Below are 10180 nucleotides of genomic sequence, written 5' to 3'. Positions count from 1 at the left end.
AGTTTCTCAAGTTTCCACCTTGCTTCTGTACTTCTTCTTGAATTATACTGTTAATCTGTGAATACAATAGCCAGGAAGGGTGTTTATCCCACTCTTGATTTAAACATTGAAAGGATTTCATTTTTTATCTTCCTACCATAAGACTTTGCAAATTGTATGCTCTCCATTGATCAAATTGTTGCTTTTAAAAAAATGAAAGCTGGGGATCTATTTTAGGGTTAGGATATGGCAACTTCGAATCCCCATTGTTTCCTATGGCGGAAATGTTCAAAATCAGTAAAAACTAAACAAATTCATTAAAAATCAACCAAATGTCCCACTACCTTTAAATTTGGATGGTAGGTGGCACCCATGGGGACCTATCCACCACTCAAATTTGTTGCCCCTAGAATCTTGTTAAGTGGTATGAATTGGTCCAAATCTGAATAGAATCAAAGCAAATACAAATCGTATCTGGGGTGATTTGGAGGGGGTAGATTTGGATACCAAACAAATCAGGGGTGATTTGTTTTGGGCACAAACCAAATTTTTAAAAAAACAATTTGTGCACATCGCTAGTACAAGGCTGAAAACCCATCTGGACCTGGTGACTTATTCAAATTTAGTCTTTGTATTGCCTCTCTAGCTTCCTCTTCTATGATCGGTTTATTTAACATCTCTTTGAAAACTCTTTAATTTGTGAATTATTTAAATATTGCTTAATCTTGTTCCTATTTGGGAATTTAGTTTTATATAATCGAGAGTAGTACTCCACAAATTGTAGGGGCTGAAGCGGTTGGGTAGGCGACTAGAGCGCAAGTGGAGGAGAACTTGGTTCAAATCTGACAGGATTCAGCATGTGACCCATTTGAGCGTCACCCTGCCTGTTATTCTGTATGGGTTAACCCTTCCTGGACTTCTTTCTCTGGAAGACCTGAGGTATATCTTGCTTGAATGCCCTTCAGCAACAATATTTTAGGGAGGGGGAATAATAGTAGCTATTAAGCAATACTGGGAAAGAAGTGAATACAATCATTTTTGAAATCACCTTTTTCAGAGTATCAATATAGCAAGCATTGGAATGCATAAGTGGTACAATTCCAACCGCACATCAAGCTGGTAATTAACTTTCTTGTAACTGCTAGAATTTTGTGGTGCCAGCGAAGTTCGCAAATAACAGAAGACTTGTAATACAGCTTTCTGCTTGTATAATATTTTTATTATGAGTTGAGCATCCATAGCCTGAAATTCTTATTGAAACTGGAATTAATAACAAGACACATTTCGAACCAATGCCCAGCTTTTCAGCCTTCATGACAAGTATTTCTTAGATTTCCCTGACAGTTGTATCCTATGTAAATGTATTCATCATATGTGTTTGTTATTATATAAGTGACACACCATTGTTTTATGCATCAGTACTTTAAGAACACACACATGTGAATCGTTTTTAAATGGCAACTGATGACTTTTTGGGACAATAAGAAACATGTTTTCAACCTGCTTCCAAACAGGAGGCCTAGTAGATAAGTGCCTTACTTGGAATGGGATTCTTCTGGTAATGCTGCGGTTAGTGCAGAAGAGCATTCTGGTGTTGTTGCCTTATTAAGAAGTAGGGAATAGTGGAGAAGGATTTACCCCCAATTATTCTTGTGTAGGCTTTCCCAAGGCCTCACATCAGGGTCAGCCGTTTTGTGAGGTGAGCCGAGGAGGTTGCCTCTGGCGGCAGATTTTTGGGGCACTCTCAGGATGACAAGATGCCCCCCCCCCCCGCTATTGGAGTAGCTCTTCAGGACCACTTCTGTTGGGGGTAATTACTTATATAGCAGAGTATTTCAGGAGCTCACTCACTCAGGGCAACAGCTTGTAAATGATAAGCATGGAGATTCATGTAAGGTTAAACTAATCCACTTTATACAGAAGTCCATGATGATAGAAAAGACCTATATCTAGGAGCTGGCTACATGATGGTCAGAGAGAGACCTATAAAAACACAGTGCTCAGAGAGAGAGCTAGAAGCATTTTGGGTTGAAGAAGAAGGAAGTCACTCCCAAGAAGTTCCTGAGTACATTCTATCCATGGAGAGGTCATAGAGGAAGACATAAACAGGAAAGAGAAGGAGACCCTATCTATCTTTGCTCCCAATGCCCCTAGTGGTCATTAGGGTTACTGTTGCAAAAGCTCGATGCCATCTATAGCAGGATCTCCAACAAATTTGACCATTACAAACTTTTCAAGGAGTGCCTCTCCTGACACTCCTTGCAAAGCTTGCAAGAAGCATGAGGAGAGAAGAGCCTGCCAGCAACCGTCTCTCCTCCCCCACAACTTTCAAAGCATGCAAGGGCTGGTGTAGAAAGGGGGTTGGGCCCCATCGGGTTATAAGGCAAGGCAGCATCTGACACCTCACAATAACCTGGGCCACTCTGAAGGCACCTGACAATCTTCCTGAGATGGTTCAAGCAAGCTGGCCTTCCTCTCTAGCCAAATTGCACTTATTGAATTCGTCTTGTCAAAGATTCAACATCTGCCTGCCCGTGGTTATGACGCAGTGCTTCCTGAGAAACCTTCCTGAGAAATTCATTGGAACCCAGATGTGTTGTGAGACACATATGCTGCAACATTTATAAGTCCAAAATATATACAAATTCAGACCACCGTGTTTTATTTAGGCTTATTTCCATTGAGCAAACAGCATGGTCAGAATATGATTGAATGAATCTCTAGGACTTTTACAGTATGATTCCAGCTGTTCTTCCATAAAGCTGCTGGAAGCAGAAACCCCAAAGAAGTCTATGGGGAAAGTAGAACCCTCTTTAAGTGTTATGCAAACTAACTTGCCCCATTAATTTTTATGGGACTACTTATGCATAATTTAGTCTGAATGTCTGCTGTTGTTGACACGCAATCATAATAACTACGGACACTGTTATATGAAAATCTATATTATTTGATCTATTTCATTCACTGACACAGTCAGAAGTAAAATGAAACAATTTAGATAGAATGTACTCAATATTGGTAACACAGGCCATATTGCAAACAGCCAATGGCTATACACGTTTAGAGCTGTGCAAGGTTGGATCAGGAATTTCAAAGATGGCCTGATTTGGGCCATTTTTGAGGGTGTTGGAGATATTCCTAATCCAAATTAAAGGAAAGGTTGTGAGTTGGGTGTCGACTCCTGGCGACCACAAAGCCATGCGGTTTTCTTGATAGAATACAGGAGGGATTTACCATTGCCATCTTCCCCGCAGTTTGAGATAATGTCTTTCAGCACCTTCCTATATTGCTGGTGCCTGATATAGGAGTTTCCCATATTCTGAAACACACCAGCAGGGATTCGAACCAACAAGTCTCCTGCTCTCTAGGCAGGTTATTTTCACATTGCACCATTAGGTGGCTTGATCCAAATTAGGGAAGCCTATTTTGGGTCAGAGTTTTCAAACACTGTTTGGGAAATTCTGAAGCATTTTGGAGCTCCCAATGGTGGCGGGAATCTGCATTGTTTCCCCCAATCGCATCTGGGGGTGGGTGGGTGGACATATTCTGCCATCGATCTCCTGCCTGCCTGTCTATGCATTTTTAAAAAGATTTTAGCTGTCTATTTTATTTACAATTTTAGAAAGAAAGCTGAAGATTCTCAGATGTGTCATCATTTTTCTACTGTGCTTCTCTGTGAGTACAGTTCCTGAGTTACTTTAAAATAAATAAATAAATGAAAAACTATGGATGGTCAGATTCTCTTGTAATTAGATACACAGAGCTCGGTCATCCTAACCTACTTGTGGGGCAACTTCCAGGGCTTTTACTGGCTGATATGCTGCACAGCTTTAGGAGGTCAGAGCAAGAACTCTGTCTTCGCAGGAATTTAATTAATGAAGAGTGTGTGAGCCTTGCCATGCAGCAGCAGAGCAGAAGCCCCTTTCAAGTACAGGAAGATGTCTGTGAGGGCTGTGCAACCTTCCTGGTTATGAAAAGGGCTTTTGTGGGGAGGAGAGAGAAGGTAAAATTGCTTCCTTCTCTCCCTTCCGATGCAGTGCAGTGGTGGCTTCCTTCCCCGCCACCCTTCCCAATGTATGGTGGTGGCATCAATGGTGGAGGGGGAGAGAGTAAGAAGGAAAGCACACTGGGGCAGCAGGAGGAGGAGGACAGCAAGAGACAGAGAGTGTGGGCCAGCATGGCAGTGGCTGCATGGCGGCGGCAGCAGAGAGAGAGAGGCAGGAGGAGGAGAGTAAGATAGAGAGAGCTCGCTCACATGATGAGCGAGCTAGAGGTGGTGTAGCTGGGGGGAAGCAAGCCAGGGGCCTGCGGATGTGTTAATAGTGCTCTACATAGCATCTCTACTCCTCTAGATATCTACAGGATATATACAGATATCCTGTAGATATGTAGCCCAGAAAATGCCCTAACTGGGGAGGTTGCAGAGTAGCAAGAATCCTCATCTGAGTTGTGCCTTGGGGGACAGCAAATCTTCTGTTCCAATGTTTTGAAGAAATAATTGTGTTTATTGCTTAGGTGATGGTTTTGTAATGTCATCTCAGGAACACCGAATGATGTCTCCTGCAATCATGAATAACACCAGAGATATCCGGCCATCCTTGTAAGTAGATATTTAACAGGGAAGATATATATTGCTGTACCAGAAAGGTCATCATCCTGCTGTAAGGAATAATTTAATGTTCTACCATCTACCTGAAAGGTTAATAAGAAAATATGTCGGTACGGAATGAAAACAAACCCATATTCTGAAATACAATAATATAATGTGTAGTTTCCTGCTTAAACTAGAAATTGTATAAATGATTTTCCCTCCCCTGTAAACTAATTGTTGTACATTGCATTTTGGGCGGCTTCACTTGTAATGCTGAACACCTCTAGTGTGTCGAAACAACCATCACCCTGGTAACTTGTGCATGCCCTACTTCCAGTGCTGGGAAGGATATGCTGAGATTTGGCACGTCATACGGACCCGCTAATCTCTGCCTACTTGCAATACAGAACCCAATATCTGTAACTAAAATTTGAAGTAAGGGAAAAAAGTTGGGATCCATACCATAAGTAGGGCAGAATATGTTAGGATTGGTGGGTTTGTATGACATGCCCAATCTTGGCATATCCTTCCTGACACTGGAAGTTGGGTGCACTGTGTTCCCAGGACAACTGATTACATGAACCAGAAGTTTGGTATGATTTGTGAAGCCACCCATTATATACCATAATTATGGTAACTTGCCATGCATCTGTAAATAGATGCATTGTGCTGTGATATCACTTGGCATAATATCAGGCATAGGACATTTGGAAGCCTTTGTGAAATTATTTTGCTGAGCACCCTTGAAGCTGCAGTCATTTAATTCACCTGGGAACACAGCGAGGGTTTTTGTGAGTAGTAGTTTATATTCAAAGTTATGGATGAAGAAAAATGAGAAGCACAAAATACGGATGAAAATAAAGAGACAAAAGTCCCATGGTTGGCGCCTATCCAAACTCGGGTTCGATAAGGACTCTATAGAAGCCAGGAAAGCCTTTACCTCTGCCTACCTCACTTATGGAGCTAGTACAGGGGTAGTCACCATTGGAGTTTCTCTCTCATCTCCTGCTCCTCAAGAAAAAATACAAACATCTGTAGAAAATCAAGAAGAGAGAGATCATGAGGAATACCTGGTCATGACTCATCCAGGCAGCTAACGTGAATGACTCATTTACATTATGGCATATCACGGCTAACTCTACCCACAATGGCCTGGCCCTGACAGACTCTCATATCCCCCCAGCAACCTGGGATTTGCACTTTCAGAACCTATACGAAGATACCACGGCAAACAAAGGCCCCCCTCTAAAGGGTATAAAATACTTGCCCTGCAAGTATACTTGCCCCTCCAGTCATGGTATCAGAGGTTGAGTCCTTTGTTTCACAATCCAAAGCGGGCAAGGCCCCAGGGGAAGACCTCATTCCCATGGACCTTATAAAAAGTAATCTGGAGTGGTGGGTCCCAGTTCTGGCCTCATTATTTACACATATTGATGCTCAGGGCTGCATTCCTAGGGACTGGGGGTTAGCGATCATCATCCCCATATTCAAAAAGGGACACAGGGATGACCCTGCCAACTATAGGCCCATTAGCCTGTTCAATACCATCAGCAAATTGTATGCCAGACATATACATGGGAAATTCAAGGACTGGCTAGAGCAAGACGAAATGCTGGCAGACGAACAAGTGGGCTTTAGAGAAGACAGATCCACAACTGTTCAGTGCCTGGTGCTTCAATATCTCATTGAAAAATATTCCTTCAACAACTCCTCCTTCCTGTACACTACCTTCATAGACCTTGAGGCCGCATTTGACTTATCTCCTGTGTTAAGCTGTGGGGAAAGCTTGAATCCACTACAATTGATCAACGTCTGCTTTTACTGATCCATGCCCGGCACAGAGACAACACTCAGAGTGAGATGCAGCCCTCAAGGGCACCTTATGAACCCCGTATCAACCCAGAAGGGAGTCAAACAGGGCTGCATCCTGGCCCTGATTCTGTTCAATTTCTTTATCAATTGCATGGTGAACCACCTAAATAACCCTGACTTCCACCCTCCTAAGTTGGCTGAAAGACCCATCTCCATCTTACTCTATGCAGATGACATTGTAGTCCTCTCAAGGACCCCTGTAGGCCTCAGAAGGGCTCTGTCAGCATTGGCACAGAATTGCAAAGATGAACAACTTGAAATAAACTATCATAAAACTAAGGTCAAGGCCTTTGCCAAAAGACCTAAGAACCGCAATTAGACAGAATTGAACAGGTCACCTGTTTTACATATCTGGGGTGGCTCTCCATGCCTCTGCCTCAAAAAAGGCCCACTGTGAACACATTGCCCTAGCAGCACAGAGGAGCTCTGCCACTATCTTGATATTCCTTCAGATTAGAGGTGGTCATTACATACCTGCAGTGCTCAAACTATATGAGGCCAAACTGCTGGGACAATTAATCTATGGTGCCCACCCGGAACCACCCTCTAATTTTATCATATTGGAATGTGTCCAATCTAAATTCCTAAGAGTGGCTTTACAAGTGCCCTGTTGTATCTCCAGTGCCACTCTGTGTCTGGAAACTGGCATGATAAAAGTTGAGGCCAACATTTGGATGACTGTTCTTAACCACTCACTCAAATTAGCCCATTGCCCTAGGGTCCTGGCCCCAATAATACTGCAGGACAATTTCCAATCCTCTTGGAAATGGGTGGTCTATGACAAGGTGGGGGTTGGGGGTTGCTCTCCGTTTCTGCTCCTTGCTATGGGCTGTGATAAGGCGAAAGTGGCTATTTAACAGAGGATCCTGGATACAGAGCGCCAGGCTGATCAAAGTAGGATACCTGGTTTCCTGACCTCAGACAGCTCCAGGTCTCCCCCTCCCCTGCCCCCGCTGCATATTTTATGGAAACTCCAAGCCACAGAAAGGCATTCACCATTGCTCAATGTCATGCCCTTCCATCTGCTGTTTTGGAGGGAAAATATAGGAAGATTCCATATGTGGAAAGGCTTTGCCCCTGTGCCTCTGGTGAGGTGGAAACCACTGAGCATGTGCTCCTTTCTTGCAATTTCTATAAAGATAGCCGAGATGAATTCTTACTCCCTCTACTAGTCAGCTGTCCTGGTCGCCCCAGCCAAGTCTACACTAAGATGCTGCTCTTGCGTGAAATACGGACTTTCACGTACAATGCTGCTAGGTTCTGCATGGCAGCATGCAAGATCCATCAGGCCCTGACTGTAGCCCATAATCCATGAAGCTGATCTTACTATTTTACTAGATTGTCCTATTTTAGTTAGTAACTTTATTTCCCTTTTTACCATATACTATCTCTCTCTCTCTCTTTTAACATGGTAGATGTCTTTTATTTATTGAGAGTTGTATTTTATCATTGATCAATTTTATGTAGCAGATTTTAAAAAACCAACTATTATCCATTTTAGTTAGCTGCCTTACTATTTTATTTAGATGTTTAATGCTACATTTTAGTTATATTTTATATTTTAGCTACCTCGCTTGTATTCCATAGTATATTTTAAATACCTTGTATTTTTAAGACCCTTATTCTATTAGTCTTAACTGTAATACAAATCTCAATCCTATAGTTTATACAGGTGAAACTCGGAAAATTAGAATATCGTGCAAAAGTCCATTAATTTCAGTAATGCAAATTAAAAGGTGAAACTGATATATGAGACAGATGCATTACATGCAAAGCGAGATAAGTCAAGCCTTAATTTGTTATAATTGTGATGACCATGGCGTACAGCTCATGAAAACCCCAAATCCACAATCTCAGAAAATTAGAATATTACATGGAACCAAGAAGACAAGGATTGAAGAATAGAACAATATCGGACCTCTGAAAAGTATAAGCATGCATATGTATTCAGTACTTGGTTTGGGCCCCTTTTGCAGCAATTACTGCCTCAATGCGGCGTGGCATGGATGCTATCAGCCTGTGGCACTGATGAGGTATTATGGAAGACCAGGATGCTTCATTAGCGGCCTTCAGCAATTCTGCATTGTTTGGTCTCATGTCTCTCATCCTTCTCTTGGCAATGCCCCATAGATTCTCTATGGGGTCAGGTCAGGCGAGTTTGCTGGCCAATCAAGCACAGTACACTGTATACTTTTCAGAGGTCCGATATTGTTCTATTCTTCAATCCTTGTCTTCTTGGTTCCATGTAATATTCTAATTTTCTGAGAATGTGGATTTGGGGTTTTCATGAGCTGTACGCCATGATCATCACAATTATAACAAATTAAGGCTTGACTTATCTCGCTTTGCATGTAATGCGTCTGTCTCATATATCAGTTTCACCCTTTAATTTGCATTACTGAAATTAATGGACTTTTGCACGATATTCTAATTTTCCGAGTTTCACCTATAGTAGTAATACATGTAACATTTATTTTCATAATATTCTGATTGCCTTATCTATTTTACTGTATTACTGTATTATAACATGTGCTGGTCTTTGACTGTAATAAAGTTGATTGATTGATTGAAGTCCCAGGGTGCTTATCTGAGCCCAATGCGTGTCGGCCAGAGCCTTCTTCAGAGACAAACAAGAACACATAACAACACAGAAAATGTTAAAATACTGGATAATATGTAAGTATACAATGATTACAGTTTTCATAACAGGTCGTTTTAATATTATTGGTTTTTAAGAGTCTAATGATTGTATATTTTAACATTTTCTGTGTTGTTATGTGTCCTAATTTGCCCCTGAAGAAGGCTTTGGCCGACACGCATTGGGCTCAGATAAACCTGTTTACAGCTATGCAGGACTTTCATCTCTTCATTTTCATCTATATTCAAAGTTAAACATTTGAATATTTGGCGTTAAGATGACTTCATCCTCATTTGAATCTGAATGAAGTTTACTTTGCTGTCTTGTCAGTGAATGAAGCTTTCATTTTGAAATCCTCTAAAAAACCCCACCACACTGGCATTTAAAAATCCCATCTTAAGTTTTCAGTTTGAAAGACTTTGGAAAACAAAATCAAAGCACTGTGGCATGAAACTTCAGGAGCAACTTTTTTTTTTTTTTGCATTTGTATCTTCCTTTTCTTCCACACTGGAAGTAAAAGCAGCAAACAATGAATGACTTCACATGGCTGCCGGCAAGTCAGTGCACTGGAATCATGTCAGGGATGGAGACCATGCGCTCCCGGTGGGCATGACATCTCTACCCGCTCAAGTTCGATTCTCACACTGGATTTCCAAGATTCATCCAACATTCTCCTGAGATTCTCTGCCAGCCTCAAATGTTGGTGAGAAGTGGGTGGATGGTCTAGGGAGAATGAGCATACTGAGCGCACACACTCTCAATTCCCAAAATGTTCCTGGCTTACTGACTTGCTGGTGGCCATATAGTTCCCACAAATCCTCCTCTCCAGGTACAGATCAGGTTACTATCCTTCCTAGCTTCAGCATGAAAGCTGTGTCATATACACTCAGTCTATGCCTTCTGCCTTCACAATCTTACTTTCCTTTTGTAATGAAGGAGTACTGAAGACTTGTGGTTTTCTATTTATTTATGAATATACATATCTGCATACAGGGGAGAAATGAAAGTACTTCAAGTACCAGGAGCATTCCCAGATGGTGATTTTACTTTGATTAACCAGTGTGCATTCACATCTCATCCACCTTTAAGTCAAAGTCCCT

General features: G+C 41.8%; 1 long non-coding RNA gene across 1 annotated transcript in view; it reads right to left on the bottom strand.

Annotated features, from left to right (window-relative positions):
- Positions 1-5539: 5539 nt before the first annotated feature.
- LOC128342522 (uncharacterized) overlaps positions 5540-10180 on the bottom strand; it is a 74681-nt gene continuing 70040 nt past the window's right edge. The window contains exon 3 of the long non-coding RNA XR_008315041.1: positions 5540-5602. This is a non-coding gene — a long non-coding RNA (uncharacterized LOC128342522). The remainder of the gene's footprint in view (positions 5603-10180) is intronic.

This window comes from Hemicordylus capensis, chromosome 2 (genome assembly GCF_027244095.1).
Source record: "Hemicordylus capensis ecotype Gifberg chromosome 2, rHemCap1.1.pri, whole genome shotgun sequence".
Lineage (NCBI taxonomy): Eukaryota > Metazoa > Chordata > Lepidosauria > Squamata > Cordylidae > Hemicordylus > Hemicordylus capensis.
Note: the sequence above shows the minus strand (reverse complement) of the source record. Positions and strands in the feature narration are given on the sequence as shown.